Raw genomic sequence first — 20073 nt, forward strand, 5'->3', positions numbered from 1 at the left:
GAGGTCCTTCACTCCCAGGCGGAGTGAGGGACCGTCCGCCGAATTGCTGCCGAATACCTGGAACTGCCGCCCCTGTCCGGAACGGCCGCCCCAAGCACCTGCTTGAGAAGCTGGTGCCTGGAGCCGGCCCTGATTATCCTGCAGTGTATGCAGCACCAGAACCTGCAAAAGCAGGCGAGGAGGCGACGGCAGGGCGGTGACGAGAGTGATGAGGACATGGACACAGACTTCTCTCAAAGCACAGGCCCCGACAATTTGGCCATCTTGGTGGCAATGGGGCAGGCTCATGCCATGGAACGCCGATTCTGGGCCAGGGAAACAAGCATAGACTGGTGGGACCACATAGGGTTGCATGTCTGGGATGATTCCCAGTGGCTGCGAAACTTTCGCATGCGTAAGGGCACTTTCATGGAACTTTGTGACTTGCTTTCAGTGCAAGAATACCAAGATGAGAGCAGCCCTCACAGTTCACAAGTGAGTGGCGATATCCTTCTGGAAGCTTACAACGCCAAACAGCTACCGGTCAGTCGGGAATCAATTCGGAGTGGGCAAATCTACTGTGGGGGCTGCTGCTATCAAGGGTAGTGACTCTGGGAAATGTGCAGGTCATAGTGGACAGCTTTGCTGCAATAGGATTCCCTAACTGTGTTGGGGCGATAGATGGAACGCATATCCCTACCTTGGCACCGGCCTACCAAGGCAGCCAGTACTTAAACCGAAAGGGGTACTTTTCAATGGTGCTGCAAGCACTGGTGGATCACAAGAGACGTTTCACCAACATCAACATGGAATGGCTGGGAAAGGTACATGACGCTCGCATCTTCAGGAACTTTGGTCTGTTTGAACAGCTGGAGAAAGGGACTTACTTTCCAGACCAGAAAATAACCATTGGGGATGTTGAAATGCTTATAGTCATCCTTGGGGACCCAGCCTACCCCTTAATGCCATGGCTCAAGAAGCCATACACAGGCACCCTGAACAGTAGTTAGGAACTGTTCAACTATAGGCTGAGCAAGTGCAGAATGGTGGTAGAATGTGCCTTTGGACATTTAAAAACGTGCTGGCACAGTTTACTGACTCGGCTAGACCTCAGCAAAACCAATATTCCCATCGTTATTACTGCTTGCTGTGTGCTCCACAATATCTGTGAGAGTAAGGGGGAGCTGTTTATGGTGGGGTGGGAGGTTGAGGCAAATCACCTGGCTGCTGATTATGTGCAGCCAGACACCAAGGCGGTTAGAAGAGTGCAGCAGGGCGCGCTGCACATCAGAGAGGCTTTGAAAATCAGTTTTGAGTGGCAAGGCTACGGTGTGAAAGTTCTGTTTGTTTGTCCTTGATGAAAACCCGCCCCCTTGGTTCACTCTACATCCCTGTAAGCCAAACGTCCTCCCCTCCCCCCTTTGATCGCCGCTTGCAGAGGCAATAAAGTCATTGCTGTTTCAAATTGATGCATTCTTTATTAATTTGTCACACAAATGGGGGGATAACTGCCAAGGTAGCCCGGGAGGGGTGAGGGAGGAGGGAAGCACCAGGTGGGGTGGTGGAGGAGGGAAGGACAAGGCCACACTGCGCTTCAAAATTTATTTATTGAATGCCAGCTTTCTGTTGCTTGGGCATTCCTCTGGGGTGGAGTGGTTGGGTGCCCGGAGGCCCCCCCCAACTGCATTCTTGGGCATCTGGGTGAGGAGGCTATGGAACTTGGGGAGGAGGGTGGTTGATTACACAGGGGCTGCAGCGGCGATCTGTGCTCCTGCTGCCTTTCCTGCAGCTCAACCATAAGCCGGAGAATATCAGTTTGATCCTCCAGTAGCCTGAGCATTGCTTCCTGCCTCCTTTCAGCATGCTGACGCCACCTATCATCTTTATCCCACCACCTGTCCTTGGGTTCATTTTGTGCTTTCCTGCACTCTGACATTGTCTGCCTCCACACATTCTGCTGGGCTCTTTCAGTGCGGGCGGACTGCATGAGCTCAGAGAACATTTCATCGCAAGTGCATTTTTTTCTAATTTTCGCTAGTCTCTGGGATGGAAATGATATGGGGAGCGTTGAAACATTTGCAGCTGTGGGAGGGAAAAAAAAGGGAGAGTAGTATTTAAAAAGACACATTTTAGAGAACAATGGGTAGACTCTTTCACGGTGAACCAAGCTGTTAACATTACATAGAACGTGTGCTTTCTTTACAAGGTCGCATTTTGCCTCTTATATTGAGGGCCTGCCGGTTTGGTGTGAGAGATCACACACGCAGGCCAGCGGGCAACAGAATTCAGCTTGCAGGCAGACATGGTAAGCCACAGTCTTTTGGCTTCTTTAACTTTCATAACATGTGGGAATGGTTTCAAACAGCAGCGCCCTCATGTCCTATACTAAGCACCCATTGGGTTGGCCATTTAAAAGGAGGGGCTGAGGTTTTCGGGTTAACATGCATCACAAACCCAACTAAACCCCTCCACCCCACCCTATTCTCTGGGATGACTGCTTCACCCCTCCCCCCACAACGGGGATGATTTCTGTTCAGCCACAGGCAAACAGCCTAGCAGGAACGGCCACCTATAAAATTCCCCTATTTCAACCAGGTGACCATGAATGATATCACTCTCCTGATAATACAGAGAGATAAAGAACGGATGTTGCTTGAATGCCAGCAAACACCGGGACCATACACTGCCATGCTTTGTTATGCAATGATTCCAGACTACATGCTACTGGCCTGGCACGGTAATGGAGGACGGAATAAGGCTGCCCTCCCCAGAAACCTTTTGCAAAGGCTCTGGGAGTACATCCAGGAGAGCTTCATTGAGATGTCCCTGGAGGATTTACGCTCCATCCCCATACATGTTAACAGACTTTTCCAGTAGCTGTATTGGCCGCGAGTGCATCCCAAGTCTTCAGGGCAAATTAATCATTAAACATGCTTGCTTTTAAACCACGTACAATATTTACAAAGGTACACTCACCAGAGGTCCCTTCTCCGCCTTCTAGGTCCGGGAGCCTGCCTTCGGTGGGTTGGGAGGGTACTAGATCCAGGGTGAAAAACAGTTCCTGGCTGTCGGGGAAAACGGTTTCTCCACTTGCTTGCTGTGCACTATCTTCAACCTCCTCCTCCTCCTCATCTTCCTCATCCCCAAAATCCTCATCCCTGTTGCGTGAGAATCCATTGATTGAGTCCATGCACAGGGCTGGGGTAGTTGTAGGCAGTGATGAGCTGCCAAAATCTTAACAACCAGTTCCCTCCTCACCCCGCGAGGGGGGTCGTGGCCCGCCCCCTGGGACCCCTGCCCCATCCACCCCCCTTCCCTGTCCCCTGACTGCCGCCCGCCACCCCATGGCCCCCAGCGACCCCTGCCCCATCCAACCACCCCTTCTCTCTGTTCCCTGACTGCCCCTGGAACCCCTGCCCTGACTGCCTCCCACCGCCCCATCCAACCCCTGTTCCTTCCTGACTGCCCCCCCAGGACTCTTGCCCCCATTCAGCTGGAGCGGGCCACGCCACCACCACGCAGCACCTGGAGCACCAGGTCAGACCGATCTCGCAGCCCGCCGCCCAGAGCATGCGCCGGCGGTGGGGCGAGCTGAAGCTGCGGGGGAGGGGGAACAGCCGGGGACTAGCCTCCCCAGCCGGGAGCTCAGGGGCCGGGCAGGAAGGTCTCATGGGCCACCGTAGTGGATGCCCACCCTGTCCCCCACCCAGGGCCGGCTTTAGAAAGTGCGGGGCCCAATTCGAACAGTTTCGACGGGGCCCCGGCAGGGATGACTAAAAAAAAAACCACGTAAAAAAAATACGTGGGGCTTATACTCACCGGGCGGCGCTCCTAGTCTTTGGCGGTGGGTCCTTCACTCGCTCTGGGTCTTCGGCGGCACTGAAGGACCTGCCGCTGAAGTGCTGCCGAAGACCCGGAGCGCCGCCGGGTGAGTAAAAATTAAAAAGGAGCCTCTAGCCAGGGAAGGGATTCTCCGCCACTTCTCCCCCTGCCACTGGGCGCGGGGCCCTCTTGGGCGCGGGGCCCAATTCGGGGGAATTGGTGGAATTGGCCTAAAGCCGGCCCTGCCCCCACCTAAGAGTCAGAGGCACCTGCCAGGGGGCGAGGTGGGGAGTCCCGGCGGTGCTTACCTGGGGCGGCTCCCGCGAAGCATCTGGCAGGTCCCTCTGGCTCCTAGGGTGGGGTAGCGTAGCTGGGGGGGGACCAGGGGTTTACCTGCTGTGTCACGGGCGGCCCTCCTCATGCACCCCCCGTCCCAGCTCACCTCCGCTCCATCTCCACCTCCCTGGGCCTGAGCGCGAAGTCGCCGCTTGCTTCTCAGCCCTCCCAGGCTTCCCACACGACCAGCTGATTCGTGGGAAGCGGGGGGCGCGGGGGGGGAGAAGCGGGGCGTAGCGTTCAGGGGAGGAGGCGGAGTGGAGGTGAGCTGGGGCCGGGGGCGGGGAGCTGCCGGAGCTCACAGAGTAGGTGCCTAAGGCGCCACTTTAAATTTAAAAGCCCTGTTAGAACCGGTTGGACAACTGGTTCTAAAAGGCTTCTAAATTTAACAACCGGTTCCCACGAACCGGTGCGAACCGGCTCCAGCTCACCACTGCCCTAACCTATGTCTGAGCTATTGAAGTCCTCAAATCATGGTTTCAAGACTTCAAGGTGCAGAGAATCCTCCAGCACGCTGGAGAGGAAGGCAAAAAAAAACCATGGCCTCTGCCAATCTGCCCTGGAGGAATATTTCTTCATGACCCCAAATATGGCGATCAGCTAAACCCTGAGCATGTGGGCAAGAATCACCAGCCAGACACCCAAGAATTCTCTGTAGTAACTCAGATCTTACCCCATCGTCTCTCTCTCTCTCACACACACACACGCACACGCACACGCACACGCACACACACACAGAGTCACAGAGTATGCTCAGTGTAGATGGAATCTTTGGGAAATTTAGTTGCTAAAATCAAAGGAGTCTCTGCTTTGCACATGTGAACTGTGATTTATAATTTGGCCAAATGTAAGCAGTTTTTCATGGTATTGGGAAAAGCTACATCCCTGACACAGAGGCCAACTCCCTGCCCAATTTCAAATCCCTGCTCCAAAGCTGGGGGTTGTTTGAGCTTTTCAAAGAGCTGATTTCCAGCATCTTTTAACATGGGGAAAACAAAATCTTTTTTCCTAGTCCCATTCTAAGGAAGAGCTGAACTATTTGGGCTGTAATTTAAAAAAAAAAATCAGCTAGAGTCAGACACCCACCATGGAAAAATTTAGCCCAGAAGGTTAAAGTTTGACAACATTATAAAAGCGACTGAAAACAGAATCTTACAAGGGGACACCTCAGACAATGTTATTACAAGGCGAAGCTACCAGCCCTGCTTATAATTATACAATACTTATATACTGTATACATATTTGAATTTTTAGATTGGGACTTGATCACTACCTTGAAGGATTGGGCCCTTAACCCATTGATCCACTCAGTCTAGTATCATGCCTCTGAAACACCTGGCACTTGCATTGTCAGATGAAGATTTAAAACAGCAAAATTTACTGCAGCAAGATCATTGCATAATGCTGTGTATGGGAATGTGTCAGCAGGAAACAGCCTTCCTGCATGTAATCTGCAGCTCCTGAACATTTTATGTCCTGAAGCCTGAGATTTATTACATTAATTCATTGACATTTAGAGAGCTAAATAATCCTAACATTTTGGGGTTAAAGAAGTTCCGCTGGACATAAATATTTCAAGTCAGCTGCTTTTTCCAAACTTTCAATTTTTTGACACTGAGGGGAAAGAAATCAAATTATTATTTTCTTTTTATTGTTACAATGAGTCAGAATGGAGACACTGTATCGCAATTTCAATGTAAAGACATTGATTTCAACTGCATCATATGGATAGTTTGAATAAATCTCTGCTTACAGTGAATTTTTTGAGTGAAAAAAGCTGCTGTAAGAAGGCTCCGTTGTATAACAGTTTATATGCTTTGTCTATTCTCTGTTTATTCTGTCTTGTCTCTGATTGCTAAAGACAACAATGAAAATAATAATAGTACATAGTGGGACCACTGGGTGTTATGTTAAGTCCCCGTGCACTATCTCCCAATTAACTATTTAGCATACACTCTGCTTTTTATAACTTCATTATATTTTCTTGACTGTGCTTGGTGGGGAGTGGGAGGGGGAGTGCTTTAGTAAGTCTGTAGCTAAAGAACAGTGCAAATAGTTACCAAGGACGATGATTTGAAAAATATACATTGACACGTTGGCTTATGGATCTGAGTGGACTGGCACAGTTGTAAGCAAAGGCAAAATTACTCCTTAGGGGTCAACAAGACAAGGTGCATGAGGGAAGGAAGAAGGAGTCTCACCAAAATGAGACAATATGGACAAAAACCCAGAACTTAGGATTTAAAAGCTATAAACATGAAGAAACAAGTGGTAGATGAGAAATAGAATGCAAATTCAGTGGTGTATGTAAGGTATCATGGAAACTATTATATATTTGTTTATACATTTCCATGATGTGTCTTTTCTTACACCATATATCCCCTCCACTTTTGTTACTGCTAAACTAGTGTTGAGAGCTCAGAGGAGAACCCAGGCAGTTTATGGGGGCCTAGGGAACCCTTCTGTGTAAATGTTAAAAAAGTGAGACAGAGATGGAAGAATGAATGGAACAGGGGCTACATTAAAATAAAGCCAACAAGGTTGAACTGAGCGAGTTATCTGTCAATCCATTTCAGACCTAATAGTTTATTGAATATGTATCTTGCAAGGGAGATGAACAATATATATTGGCATTTTAAAAGCTTCTATTTTAAAAGCTACTGTTATTGTTTTTGTATATTTCTGTTGTTGTCACAAACAAAAAATGTAATCAATTTACTTTTAAGATATTCTGAGTAATTTCCCAACAAAACTGATTTTCTACTTAGACTCATATTGGTAGTCTGCAGTGCAACTGAAACCCCAGTGAAATCAATGGAAATCATTGCCTGGCATGTAAGACTACTTTTGACCTGAACCTGAGGTTTTGCAGCATTTTTAGAAGCCCCCTGATTGAGAATTTGGGGTGCGAACTCGCAGCTCAAGGTGAGTGGGGCTAAGATGGTGTTAAACCACCTTTGCATCCTCTCAATCCTGTGCTGCTCCATGACCCTTAGCATAATATTGAGAGCCCTGGGTGCCTGCCTATGGGCTGCAGTGCTACGCAAAATCTCCACAGCCCTGAATGCTGAGGCCCAGCCCTAGCAGCATAACCCTCCCAGCCCTGGCTATGTCCTCAGCACACTCCCTGAGCCAGATCATGTGATGGAGTCATTGGAAAGCAGCCTTATGGCTGTCTTCTTCATTGCCTGGGGAAATCGGTCCCTTTTAGGGTTCCTTTACTTGTTAAGCTTTTGGGGCAACACTTGCGATAATTTCAGCTGTGGGGAAGGAGAATCTCCCCCATCTAATATTTTTCAAAACCAGACGCCATTTTATGTGAGGTGACAAAGCTTCTACAATCCAGTTAATGTTCTCCTGTCCCTAATTTAAATCACTATTGAGTAAACAAGAGATGTAGGACCAGACCCTTAACTGGGGCAAGTCAGTGCAGCTCCAGTGACTTCAATGGAGCAATGCTGATTTACCCCAGCTGAAGATCTGGCACATTGAATTTAAATGCAGTATGCTCATAAATAGACTTTTCTAAAGCACATTTTTCCTGTAGTTAAAAATGTTAGAACTTTTAAAGACAACCGCTTACATTGCAGATAAAAGCTATTTTTCCATATTTTTCTTTATATGGAATTCTGTTTAATATAATTTAATGTAAAAATTAAGCATCATATTTAATTGGAGGAAAAGTTGTACATGGTTCTACTGACATATGGATTTATTTAATATTTTCTATTATAAACCAATTAAACTGGATACCTTCCCTTGTGTTTCATCTATTTTGCAATTTTCCTTTTAGAAACAATATTATTCATTATTAAACCTAAAGACTATCAAGGGATAGAACATGATTTTTCAGTGCCATTTCCATTTTTTATATTCAATATGGCTGGATAATTAATATTGAATCATCCTTTTCCATTATACCTCTCCCATGAATTTTCAGGTTTTATTTTTTCAAATCAAACAAGACAGTGCCTATTATATCAAGCTAAGATTCATTTTTAGTGGCCAGCATGAGGGCACTTCTCAGAAAGCAAGTCCTCCTAAAGTGAGAGATTTAAACCTGAAAGCTCTGCCATTCCCAAATGAAATGGGATCAGCAATGATTTTGTACTCACTGATTTAAATATAATTAACAGTAACTGCTTGCTTTACATCCAGTTTGAGCCTGAATGTTATTAGTCATTGCTTCACTCCATATGACAGCAGATCTGGGGTGGGCTCCAGTCCTGCAATAAGCACTATGAATAGCCCTTTGCACCACACAGAACCTCATTGGCTTCAAAGGGGTTTTGTGCAATTGCAGGGCTCCATGCATGTTTAAATGAATGCAGTAACAATGAGGCTCATCCAGATTCCTCCTCAGAGGAGTCTACAATCTGTAACTGAATTCCTTCCTTGGCCAAATTCAACAAAGTGCTCAAGAATGCAAAATGATGTCAGTTACTATACCTAAAAAGTGTGTGTGTGTGTGTGTGTGTGTGTGTGTGTGTAAATTCTAGCTTTGGGGTGGCTCTGATGATGCAGACAGAAAAGAATAATGACAGAGACAGAATGGAATGTGTACTTGTGACTGTGTGGTCCCAAAACAAGTGGTCCCTAAATCATGTGGGACTGGGACAGGTGCTCCTGCCAGAGGTGGTGCAAGCCCAATGGGGACCCTACCCCCCCAACACATAATAAAAAATCAATAGGGGACCCCATTGAGCTGCTTAGTCTGCTTATGCCTACCACTGGCTCTGGCTCCTGCCTTGGGCCAGCCCTACATGAGAGTACAGATTTGCACAATATGTATGCACACATTCATAAACCAATTATTCTGGGAAGAGTGAAAACAAAAATAGACTGGGTGAGCAGCTTAATACACAAAACACTGCCGCAAATGCAGGTGTTCTTATGAATATTTACACTATATAAAAACTAACTTTCTCCCCCACACACCATTTATGTACTCTGTATAACATTAGCTTTCGCAGAAATTATGCAATCACTTTATGCTTACAGAAAAATATCAAGCACTTTGCAACAGAAGGAGCACTATATTAGTGTTTGTCTTAAAAAGAAAAATCAATATAAAATAATATACCCCATCCCATTTTCCTCTTCATTCTATAAAAAGTTGCCAGACTTGTTCAAAACCATTCACCTTGCCCTGTGGCAAAGCTTTAAATCTTTCATCTGTAGCAATATCTAAGCTCTGTTGATTCACAATCCTTCCTGTGGGAAGGATTTCCAAAAATGGGCCATAAAGAACTGACTCTAATGTTGAGTTGTTAGATAAAGGTCATGGTGAGTCAATAACTGTTAGTAAGAGAAGGATATAGACAACAGATTTGTTTACGACATGACTTTGACTTTTACAGCCTTGTTGTCCTCATGCTTAACCTGATTTTACAGGGGTGTAATACTGCCTTCAGTACAGTGACTCCTGATTTACACTAGTGTAAGTGAAAGGAGAATCAAGCCAGTAAAGTTTAACAGATTGTGTTCATTTAAAGTGTACAAAAATATTTTGGTTCCTCTTTTGAACACACATTACCTCTTATTGTTTGTTTGGTCTTTGTTGGTTTTAAGACATTGTCAAAGTCCATGTAAATTTTCTGACAATTTCTGGAATTAAGTAACAGTTGCAATTTGAAGGAATATAAGAAGAGTTCTAGGCAGAAGATATTTTTGGGTTCATGTTGTTCTGATTTTGGTCATCTGCCTCTTCTTTTGTTAACAAACAGAACCCTTCATCCTATTACTTCTTCCATGCCAAGCTCATCCCCAAATATATATTTCCTACCTCTAACCTGTGTTTGATCTGGTGACTCTGAGGGTATCTCTACACAGAAAAAAAAAATCCAGCTGGCCTGTGCCAGCTGACTTGGGGCTCATGGAGCTCGGGCTGCCGTGCTGTTTCATTACTCTGTAGACATCTGGGCTCGGGGTCTAGGACCCAGCAGGCTGGGAAAAATCTTTGGTCACAGTCCAATAATTTCAATTCAGACATGCTACTATGTACTGGGCTTCCCAGTTGGACTGCATCTCCCATGGTGCACCGTGGTTTCCCCACTTAGTGATGGGAGTCCCTGCCTATGGTGCGTTATGGAAGATAATGTTAGGCTAGGAAGCCCACCCCAGAAAGGAGAATGAGGGAATGAGGCACCCAAACTACAGCTCCCAGGGGCACCATAGTAGCATGTCTGAATTGAAATATTTAGGTTTATGAGTGTTGAGTCTTTTGAAAAAAGTCAAAATTCTCCATAAAAAGCAAACACTTCTGTAAAAAAATTATTTAACAAAATATCCATTTTTCCATCTTATAAAAGGCTTATGGAAGAAATTCAACATACTTATACTAATTTACACAGGTGTATTTCCATTGTGGTTATATTGATGCAATGTAATGGCCCTGTGTCACTGTATGTGTCATTGGCTTCACCATTTTGACCACAAATGTAGAGTCTGTCCCCTTTCTTAATGACAATAGGTTGAATACTCAGCCAGACAACACGTATCCAGGTCAAGACTGAGAAGTAGAGCAGGGCAGAAAAATTCTGCTGAAACTTTTTTTTTTTTTGGCTCAATTTCAGCTGAGTTATGGCAGAACCCAGATTCTCTGATGGAAACCTACCTGGTTTCCTGCCAACTTGACCTCTGGACTCCTTAGCAACCCACCATGTTCACTGCCTTGGAGTCAGAGATGCCAGGGCTTCCATAGGTCAAGGCTTTGGGGAAGATCTGCCATAGGGACTGTGTTGGAGTTGGAGTCACCAGGGTTTCCAGGGTCTGTGACTTCGGGGCAGCCTGGATGGGCTTTACTGTAAGAATGCTTCCTTCAAAGGAAATTCACCATCAGCTCTAAAGACAGAAACAGCCACTGGCAGTCTCACATATGCAGTAAACAACTTGTTGCAAAAATAAATATCTCTTTTTCATCACGTATCATGTTCACGTTCTGATTTGCATAACAAATAGCCAGTCCAATTTTGTAGTTGCTAATGATTCTTTGCATTGCATAATATATAATCTTGGCTATCTGTAAATATTTTACTGTTATCAGTACAACCATTTATGTGAAACACAAAATATTACAGAATTTAGAACTATGACATCTTGCTGCATACTCCAGTAAATTGGAGATTCTGAGCACTCTGTCTCCAAACATCTTTGCAACATTCCGGTAACAATGACCAGCAAATAATGGAGTAGTAATTTTCTTAAGGCAAAAAAAATGGACTAGACTCAACATTGCATAGAGTATGTGCAGAGATAAAAACATTAAACAAATAACAGCTTTTGCACAATTATCTCTCTTGCAATGTTTTGAACATCTCATTATGTCAAGTGCAGTGATTTGCTGAACAAATATTTACACTGTCTTTCTCTATCTCTTTGCTAATGACAACCTATTAAGTTCTGATTAACTATTCTTTATTGTCACAGCTGGGAGACACTGCACTCTGAAGTTTTGCCTGTTTGAATAGAAAATAATCCTTCACACCATAGAAGTTTTTAACAAAATTGAGGATTGCTTCATTAATGCATCTTTGATTGTATATTTTCCAACAGGAGAGCTTTAGGAATTTTAAGCAGAGTTTCTATAACTGATCATTCTAAGTAAGCTTTCAATGCCCTGTCACAAGGCAGAGATTCGAAGTTGAATTACTAAAATGATAACTTGGGACTTAATCCTTGAGCTTCACTATGTACCTTTTTTGATGTTCTGGTAGCACAGAGGAGCGGTATACGTGGCTTAGACTGTCTCACCACACCCCTCTCCCAGCTGGCGTAAGGGGCATTTCGGGGCAGCCCTATTGTTTGATGGCCTCTTTTGGGCCATTACATCTGGGATATGCGTAGGCTTGGCAGGATTCAATTTAAATCATTAGTTACTAGTAAATGTTGATTTCACCTGATACATAGAAATAAACAAACAAACAAAAAAACCCATCAGTAGCAGTCAGTGAGCGCAATAGCCCTCACACCTGGTGCCTGCAAGAATATTGTTTCCCAGCTCCACAAATTTTTAGGGAGACCCCTGCAGCCCCATTGTGAAATGGTGAAAAATTAAAATGGACAAAAATCTGGAAAAATGGTTAACAGTAAACATAGATATTAACCATAAAATTTACAAAAACTATTAAAAAATTATTTAAAAAAAAGAATTCTGTCAGCTCTAGATATGTGTAGTAAAATGTTTGGCATGGGATTAATTGCATTATCCAGTGTATTATAGGATGGAGCCATGTTCCACGCCTCTCTTATTTCCTGGTTTGTACATGGAAGTCCCCCACCATGTACACATGGTTATGCAGTTGAATAAATTAGCAAGTTCCTACTGCGAGTAGACAGTCTGTATCACACTGAACAGTGCCTTCACAAGAATATGGTTTAGAGCACCTCAAGGATTGAACTCTCCCCCACCTGATCCTGAAAAATGGGCAAAGACTCCAGTGTTTTCATCCAGTTCTTTACATTTTTTCCCTCTTTTATTATTTCCTCCAGGTTACAAATTGGGGTATTAGAGAAGTTTTAGAATTCCTCTGAACTACTCAGAGTTGACCACTGCTAGAAAGAAACATTAAATTAGATGGAGCACTAGTTGGTTCTGGTATGGCAAATCCTATGTATAAACTCAATGTCTAGAAGAGTTACAGGGATTGAGCTCTCTGCTCCCTCTATTGGGGGGAAAGGGAAAAGCCAGCTCTGGCCAACTTCGTTTACATAAATTACAATGTTTACCTGGAGACAAGGTGGGTGAGGTAATATCTTTTATTGGACCTACTTCTTCTTCCTGAAGAAGAGCCCTTTGTAAGCTCAAAAGCTTGTCTCTCTCACCAATAGAAGTAGGTCCAATAAAAGATGTTACCTCACCCACCTTGTCTCTCTAATATCTTGGGACTGACACTGCTACAGCAACATTGCATACAAAGTTGTTTATCCATAATTCTACCTACTGAGTTGCTTAGTTTTAGTGGAATTTGTTTATGTTTTTACATGTTAATGTGATAGTAGGTTACTATCATTAGTGCACTTGTGAAAGGATATAGAATCTAGGCAGGATATGACCGGGGTGAGTGATCACCTTGAGTGTACAAGAAATGGACTTGGGTTGGGTAATGAAGTTATGATCAGCAAGAAGTGATGGCAATACAGCTTTATATTAGAGATGAGTACTAGCCTACTGGCAGAGTTTAAGCCAAGGGTCTTATTTTGTTCTGGGTTCCCCACTGGGAGATTCTGTGCCAAGTGTGCGGGGCTCCAAGGAAGGGCCTGATTGGAATGTCAGAGTAAAGAGTAGTTGGCAGTGAAGCCTGACCAGAATGACAGCAGGAATATTCAGCTGCCTTCAGAGGGTGCTGGCCCTCGTAGCTGGTGGAAGCAAATCTGAAATCACTGAACTGGACTAGGTAATTGTTCATGTGACTGGGACCTGGTAGAGCAGTTCTACAAGGACTAGAGCAGACCACCAGATGAGTGCCATCCCCTGATGTCACTAGGCTAACTCTAGGATGGACTTGACCCACAAGTAGGGTTTTTGATGAGTGGGGTTGTGCTGAGACTGGATTCTGGATCTCTATAGCCTGGACATTTAGACTGAGGGGTTGACCAACTCCTAATGTCTTAATTTGGGTTGCTCAGTTTCTCATATGAATATATACATATATATTCCCAGGGTGAGGGGAAGTGTCATGTTTCTTTTGACTATGTTCTCCTTCTCCCTCCCCAAATAAAAAAGATTCCTGTGTCCCATGTTCCCAAAGGACTCTTCAGTGCTTGCAACAGGAGGGGGGAAATATCTGCAAAGGGGACCAGGAAAGTATTATTTTTATTTCCCAAAGTAAGAAATAAAAGCACAGCTCTCAGTGGGATGGGGGCCTCAAGACATAGATTTATTCATTATTCAGGAAGGACCCTAAGCACATTGAATCCTGCCCTTGGTGCTGGCATTGGCACTTAGCAGAAGAGTTACATATGCTTCTATGTGTCCCTATGACCATCCCAATAATAAGCTGCCTTGACCAAACAAAGCCTTTTCTGCAGTTGTCCAAGCAGGGGTTGCAGTTAAGTAGACACATTCAAGCTGTGTGACACCATCACAACAGCACATAAAACCCCAGGAAAGTCATTTGTCTCTTTGTTCAATTACAAGCTCAAAACTCAGACTAGGTTCTCTGCAATGTCCTTTTGAAGTTCATGTGCCTTTAGAACAAACCAGGCAGATTAAATGTTCCTCTTGAAAACTAAGTGAAATGAAAAGCATTGCATGATTTCCTTGTAGAAACTCAGCAATGACAGTTTAGTTCACTAAAGATTTTGTGTTTGGTGTTGTGATAATGAAGGGGAGGAAGGGAGCTCCGTTTTATGGACACCCAACCAGCCAGTTAGCTGTAAAATCCCTCTTGGTAGCTGTTCTCTGCTTGCTTTACCTGTAAAGGGTAAGTCCCCCAGGAAAAGAAAAGGAAGTGGGCACCAGACCAAAAGAGCCAATGGGAAGGTAGAACTTTTTAAAATGGGGAAAGAAACTTTCCCTTTGTCTGTTGTTCTCTCTGGGCTGCAGGGACACAGAGCAGCAATGCTGTAAGCAGCTTTAAGCCAGGTATGATTATAGGTTATCAATTCATACCTGCTCATCTGAAGCCTTACATATGTAAGTAAATTAGGGAATGTCTAGAAAGATGTGATTAGGGTTATTTCTTATTGGCTTGTGGACTCCTCTGTGCTAACCCCAGATGCTTTTCTTTGCTTGTAACCTTTAAGCTGAACCCCCAAGAAAGCTATTTTGGGTGCTTGATTTTTTGATTTGCTCTTTTAAAATCTAGCAAAAGCCTAAATTCCAGATGTATTTTCTTCCTTTTTGTTTTTAATAAAATTTACCATTTTTAAGAACAGGATTGGATTTTTGGTGTCCTAAGCGGTTTGTGCATATGTTGTTTAATTAACTGGTGGCAACAGCTGATTTCCTTTGTTTTCTTTCCCCAGAGGGGGTTGAAAGGGGTTGAGGGCACCCCACAGGGAGGATTCTCAAGTGCTCCTTCCTGGGTTCAAGGGTGTTTTTTTTTTTGCATTTGGGTGGTGGCAGCGTTTACCAAGCGAAGGTCAGAGAAAAGCTGTAACCTTGGGAGTGTAATACATGCCTGGAGTGGACCCAAAGAGGATCCCTGCAGTGCTGAGGACTTGCCAGAGCCACTGGCTGAACAGGGTGCTGAAGGTGCTGCTGAGACTGCCACTGGCTATCTACCCCGGGGAGATGGAGGACACCAACAGAACTGAGGTACCAAGGAAGGGGTCGTAGGAAGTATCCCAGTTCAGCATATTTTGGGCTGGTTCCCAATGAAAGTGGAAGAAAACTGTTAGTACCCTGGGCTGGGACCTGGTGGAGTAAGGTGGGTACAGGTCCCCCTACCTCCTGCTGCCAATCTCACCCCTGGGGTGGCAGCTTCCCCACCTTAGGCCAGGAGGCCTGCGTTTGTTGGTCATCTGCCAGAGCTAGGACATCAGACTGTTTGGTGATCTGCCCTGCCTGAGGGCCTGAGCCCCTAGACTGTTTGGTGCTCCGCCCTGCCTGAGGGCCTGATTCCCTCCAGTGCTTTGTGCATACCCTACCTGAGGGCCTGAGCCCCTAGATTGTTTCTTGCTCTGCCCTGCCTAAGGGCCAGAGCCCCTTTGTTGCTCAACCCTGCCTGGGAGCCTGAGAACATAGACTGCTTGTTGCTCTGCCCTGCCTGTGGTCAGGGCCCTGGACTATCTGCCACTTGGCCCTGCTTAGAGGACCAGGGCCTTAGAGGCTGCTAGCCCCCTGTCCCCCATCTTTGCCTAGAGGGACCCAAGAACACAGGGGTGTGGTGTCCCTCTGAGATTGACAGGGAGGCATGGCCATGCACTTCTACATTTCCACAAATATGGTCAGATTTCAAAAGTCCCCTACTACAGTCTACAAGGGGCTTTTCTGCTATGCAGGCAGGCCAGGTGATGACTAAGGCAGAAAAAAAAAATAGTGGCTGTGGGACTGTAGAGATTGGACAATTTTCAGTTGGCATAGGGCAACTAAGATCACCAGTGCAAGTGCTGACAATGACGTTTGAATACTTCCCCTTAGAAGACTTGGCAAGAAACACAGCTACATTACCCCATCTTCAATTAACTGTCCAGAAATAAAATATTCTGTTCATTTCAGAATCCAATTTTGAATGGCCATTCTTGCTTTTAAAACCTTCATGAACATTGTCCTGTTCTTCTCGTGAACCTCACTTTTCTTTGCTCCTCTGCATTCGCCCTCTTCTCACTGGGCACTGACCTCTCTCTCTTATTTATTTATTTTTTGTTGACTTTTTCCACTATCTCTACTCTGTTGATGTGACAGCCTTTACCTCCACAGCTCCCATCATGTGACATCATGTGTGTGTCTCTCCCTTACTAAAGACCTGCTTCAAACCCCACAAAAATCCATAGGAGTCTTGACTATGATGGACTCTGAATCTGATCCTACTTCTTTAATGAGCTCTCATTTGCAATGTATGTCTTCCCCTCATTGGTGCCATTCAAGCCAGTAGACGGAAAGAAATGTTGTTGATTAACTTTATAATTTAGGTGTTTTAATTCTGTATGTAATTTTGGGATGGAGTTTTGAGATGCTGCACAAAATAAATTTGCATTGTTAAGAAGTTTTCAGACCAGACATCTATTAAACCTCAGGATTCATTTCCCCTTCTAGGCTGCAATAAATACCAGATGCCCTTCACTAAGGCTGACACCTTGAAACTCATTTACATTAATGCTGATGTGTAAATGAATAGTAGAGTTTCTGGCATATGATGCTGGTTTTGCAAGAAATTCCCAAATATAGCTCATTCAATGTTATTACAGATCTTCCATTAGAAAGTCTGGATCTGCTCCTGGCATCCATTAAGGCGACTCTACACTGCTCTGGTGATAGAAAGTAGCCTTAATGCTGTTTTAACTTACTATCAGGGATTCCTTGGTATAGGCGAATCCTTGGGTGTTTCAGAATCAGTATAACCAGCTCTATATCACCAACCTCAGAGCCCTAGCACTTGAAACATACCAGAGGCATGCAAAGGAGAGAGAGAGCAGATGTAAAATGCTGTCAGCACTGTGAATGGAGCTCCCCTCTGTTTTTTTTTCTCTCTGTTTTTTTCACTTTCCATTTTGATTGTTTTTCCTTTCTTCCTGTTCTTATTGAAGCTTCTCCTAATGTTTTAGTCATATATGGTTAAGATTTTCAAAAATATATATGCAAAGTTAGGCTCATGCAGTCATATTTAGACACCTGGACCAAGAATTTCAAAAGTGATTATTCTGTGTGTCCTATCTGACACACCTTAAGAGGGCCTGATTGTTTAAAAGTATTGAGTGCCCAGGAGCTCAAATTGATTTGAATGGCAGTCACTGGCTGCTCCACACTTTTGAAAATCAGACCATTTATTTAGTTGTTTAACTTCAGGACCCAATTTTAGCTATGTAGTATATTAAATAAATTAGGTAAATTGGCATAAAGGGGCTCTAAAAGCACTAGATCTGGCTAGAGGAGAATTCCCCCAGCAGAGACACTGAGGAAGACAGCCACAGACTGTCCTCCAAGGAACTCCTAGTAAACCATGGTGTAAGGGGTATAGCTAGGATCAAAATGGGTGATGAGTCCAGGGCTATAGTGTGTAGTGCTTAGGAGATCCTAGGTAGTGCTGCTGGGAAGCTGCTGTAACGGACAGTCCCCTTGAGAACCTAGATTTAACTGGAGGCTGCCCAGAATCAGGAGAGTGCAAAAGTGGATTAAAGCCACTGTAATTCACTCTTCCCTGAGCTGTGAGATGCAGAATAGAATCTCACCCACAGTGTGTGCATATAATATATATAGAGGTGCCAGGCATGTAAAATAATAAATAATCCTTCCTCTCTGCAAACAGGACAGATGTGTAATCAGTTCAAGGGAGTCTCCGATCTGCTTTCTTCTGCTAAAGTTTGGGAATTCTCAAATGAGACACAATAGTGTATGTTGTCATTCATGTGCCTGTTATTTCGGTATTTGTAATTTAATAGAGTTCGGTAAACCTAAGATTAGTCTTGGTCATTGTTGGGATTTAGGCAGACCTATGGGAAAACCCTCTAAGATTATCCAAGGGTTTGCTTGGGCCAGGAAAAAAGTAATTTTAAAAAGCTGTAGGCAACTTCTTAGAGTAATAAAGAGTTCCTTGCCCCCATATATATTAAATTAAACTTACTGACTAAGGTTTCAGTGTATGGAAAATTTTAAGTCATTTAATTGTTCTCCAGTTCCTACAATGTTACTAATGCTTAATAAATTATATTACTGTTTGTCTGAATTCCTTAAATTAATCATATTCAATTCATACTGTAGATAGAAAAACTCTTTCTAATAAGAAATTGAGGCCTCTGTTGAGCTTCATGTGTAGGTGGCTGGGTTGTGTTAAGTGGCCTGTGATGGGACATGGAGAAAACATTTTTGAATTGCCTATAAACCAATGCTAGGAGCCTGGGCAACAAACAAAAGGAATAGGAATTGTTCATTTATTAACTTAAATTTGATTTAGTTGGTATCACTGAAACACAGTGGGACAATTCACACAATTGGAATGTTAAAATAAGTTGTTATAACTAGGGCCCTACCAAATTCGTGGTCCATTTTGATCAGTTTCATGACCAGAGGGTTTTTAAATTGGTGAATTTCATGTTTTCCGATGTAACTGTGGGGGTCCCAACCCTAAGGGTACCCCAGAGGTGGGTCTGATCTCCCCTCCTCCTTCCACCCAAACAGCCATGCAGGGGAAAGACAAGTCCTGTCCCTCCCCAGCCCTGCGGGGACTTGCAGCTAGAAGCCTCCGGCTGGGGCGCTCCCAGCAGCACGGGGAGATTGGACCCACCTCCACAAGCCTCCTCCTGTTGCAAGAACCTCTGGGGCTGCTTCCCAGGCCCAGAGCTTCCTGCATCAGGGGGAGGCACTCAGAAGTAAGTCTAATCTCCCCCCCGAAAGTGGCCGTGCAGGGGATGGACAAGTCCTGTCCCTCCCCTGCCTGGCCAGGACTTGCAGGTAGAAGACCCCGGCTAGGGCGCTACCAACAGCAATAGGAAGATCAGATTTCATGGGGAAGGGCTTATTTCATGGTCAACAACATGTTTTTCATGGCTGTGAAATTGGTAGGGCCCTCTTTATAACCTATTTTGGAAGGATTGAGTGGACAAAAATGGAGGGGCAGTGGATCAATGTCCTAACAGATAAAGCACAAGATGGGGTGTTAGTTGGTGTCTGCTACAGGTCACCAAATCACACTAGGAAAAAGGATGATCACCTTCTTAGGTACTTATCTACAGCATGTAGGAAAAAATGCTGTGTGATCATGGCGGACTTCAATTTTAGTGACATATGCTGGAGGTCTCATGCTGCCAGTACTAAATAAAGTCCTTGGAGTTTCTAAACATTATAGATGTCAGTTTTCTGACTCCAAACGTTTTGCAACCAAGATGTGGGAGTTCTCTATTAGACCTTGTATTAACATATAGATGACCTGAAAACTAAAAATTAATGGTAGCTGAGGTACAAATGGTCAAGATTTGCTCACATTTATAACATGTAAGCAGAATGAAGTCCAGGCCAGCAATATATAGAGAGAGTTCATATATATATATAGTGGGTATCTCTGGAGGATGTTAAACAAAAACTACTAAATTTAAACATTTTTAAATCAGCAGGACTGAATAACTTGCTGTCAAGGCTGGATCCCCACTTTGAACTTTAGGGTTCAAATGTAGGGGCCTGCATAAAAACTTCTAAGCTTATCTACCAGCTTAGCTTTGGTCCGCTGCCACCATCACAAGAATTCCCTCCCTGGGAAGCCTTGAGAAACCTTTCACCAATTCCCTGGTGAACACAGATCCAAACCCCCTTGGATCTTAAAACAAGGAGAAGTTAACCAT

This window comes from Terrapene carolina, unplaced genomic scaffold (assembly GCF_002925995.2).
Source record: "Terrapene carolina triunguis isolate 2854851 unplaced genomic scaffold, T_m_triunguis-2.0 Scaffold48, whole genome shotgun sequence".
Lineage (NCBI taxonomy): Eukaryota > Metazoa > Chordata > Testudines > Emydidae > Terrapene > Terrapene triunguis.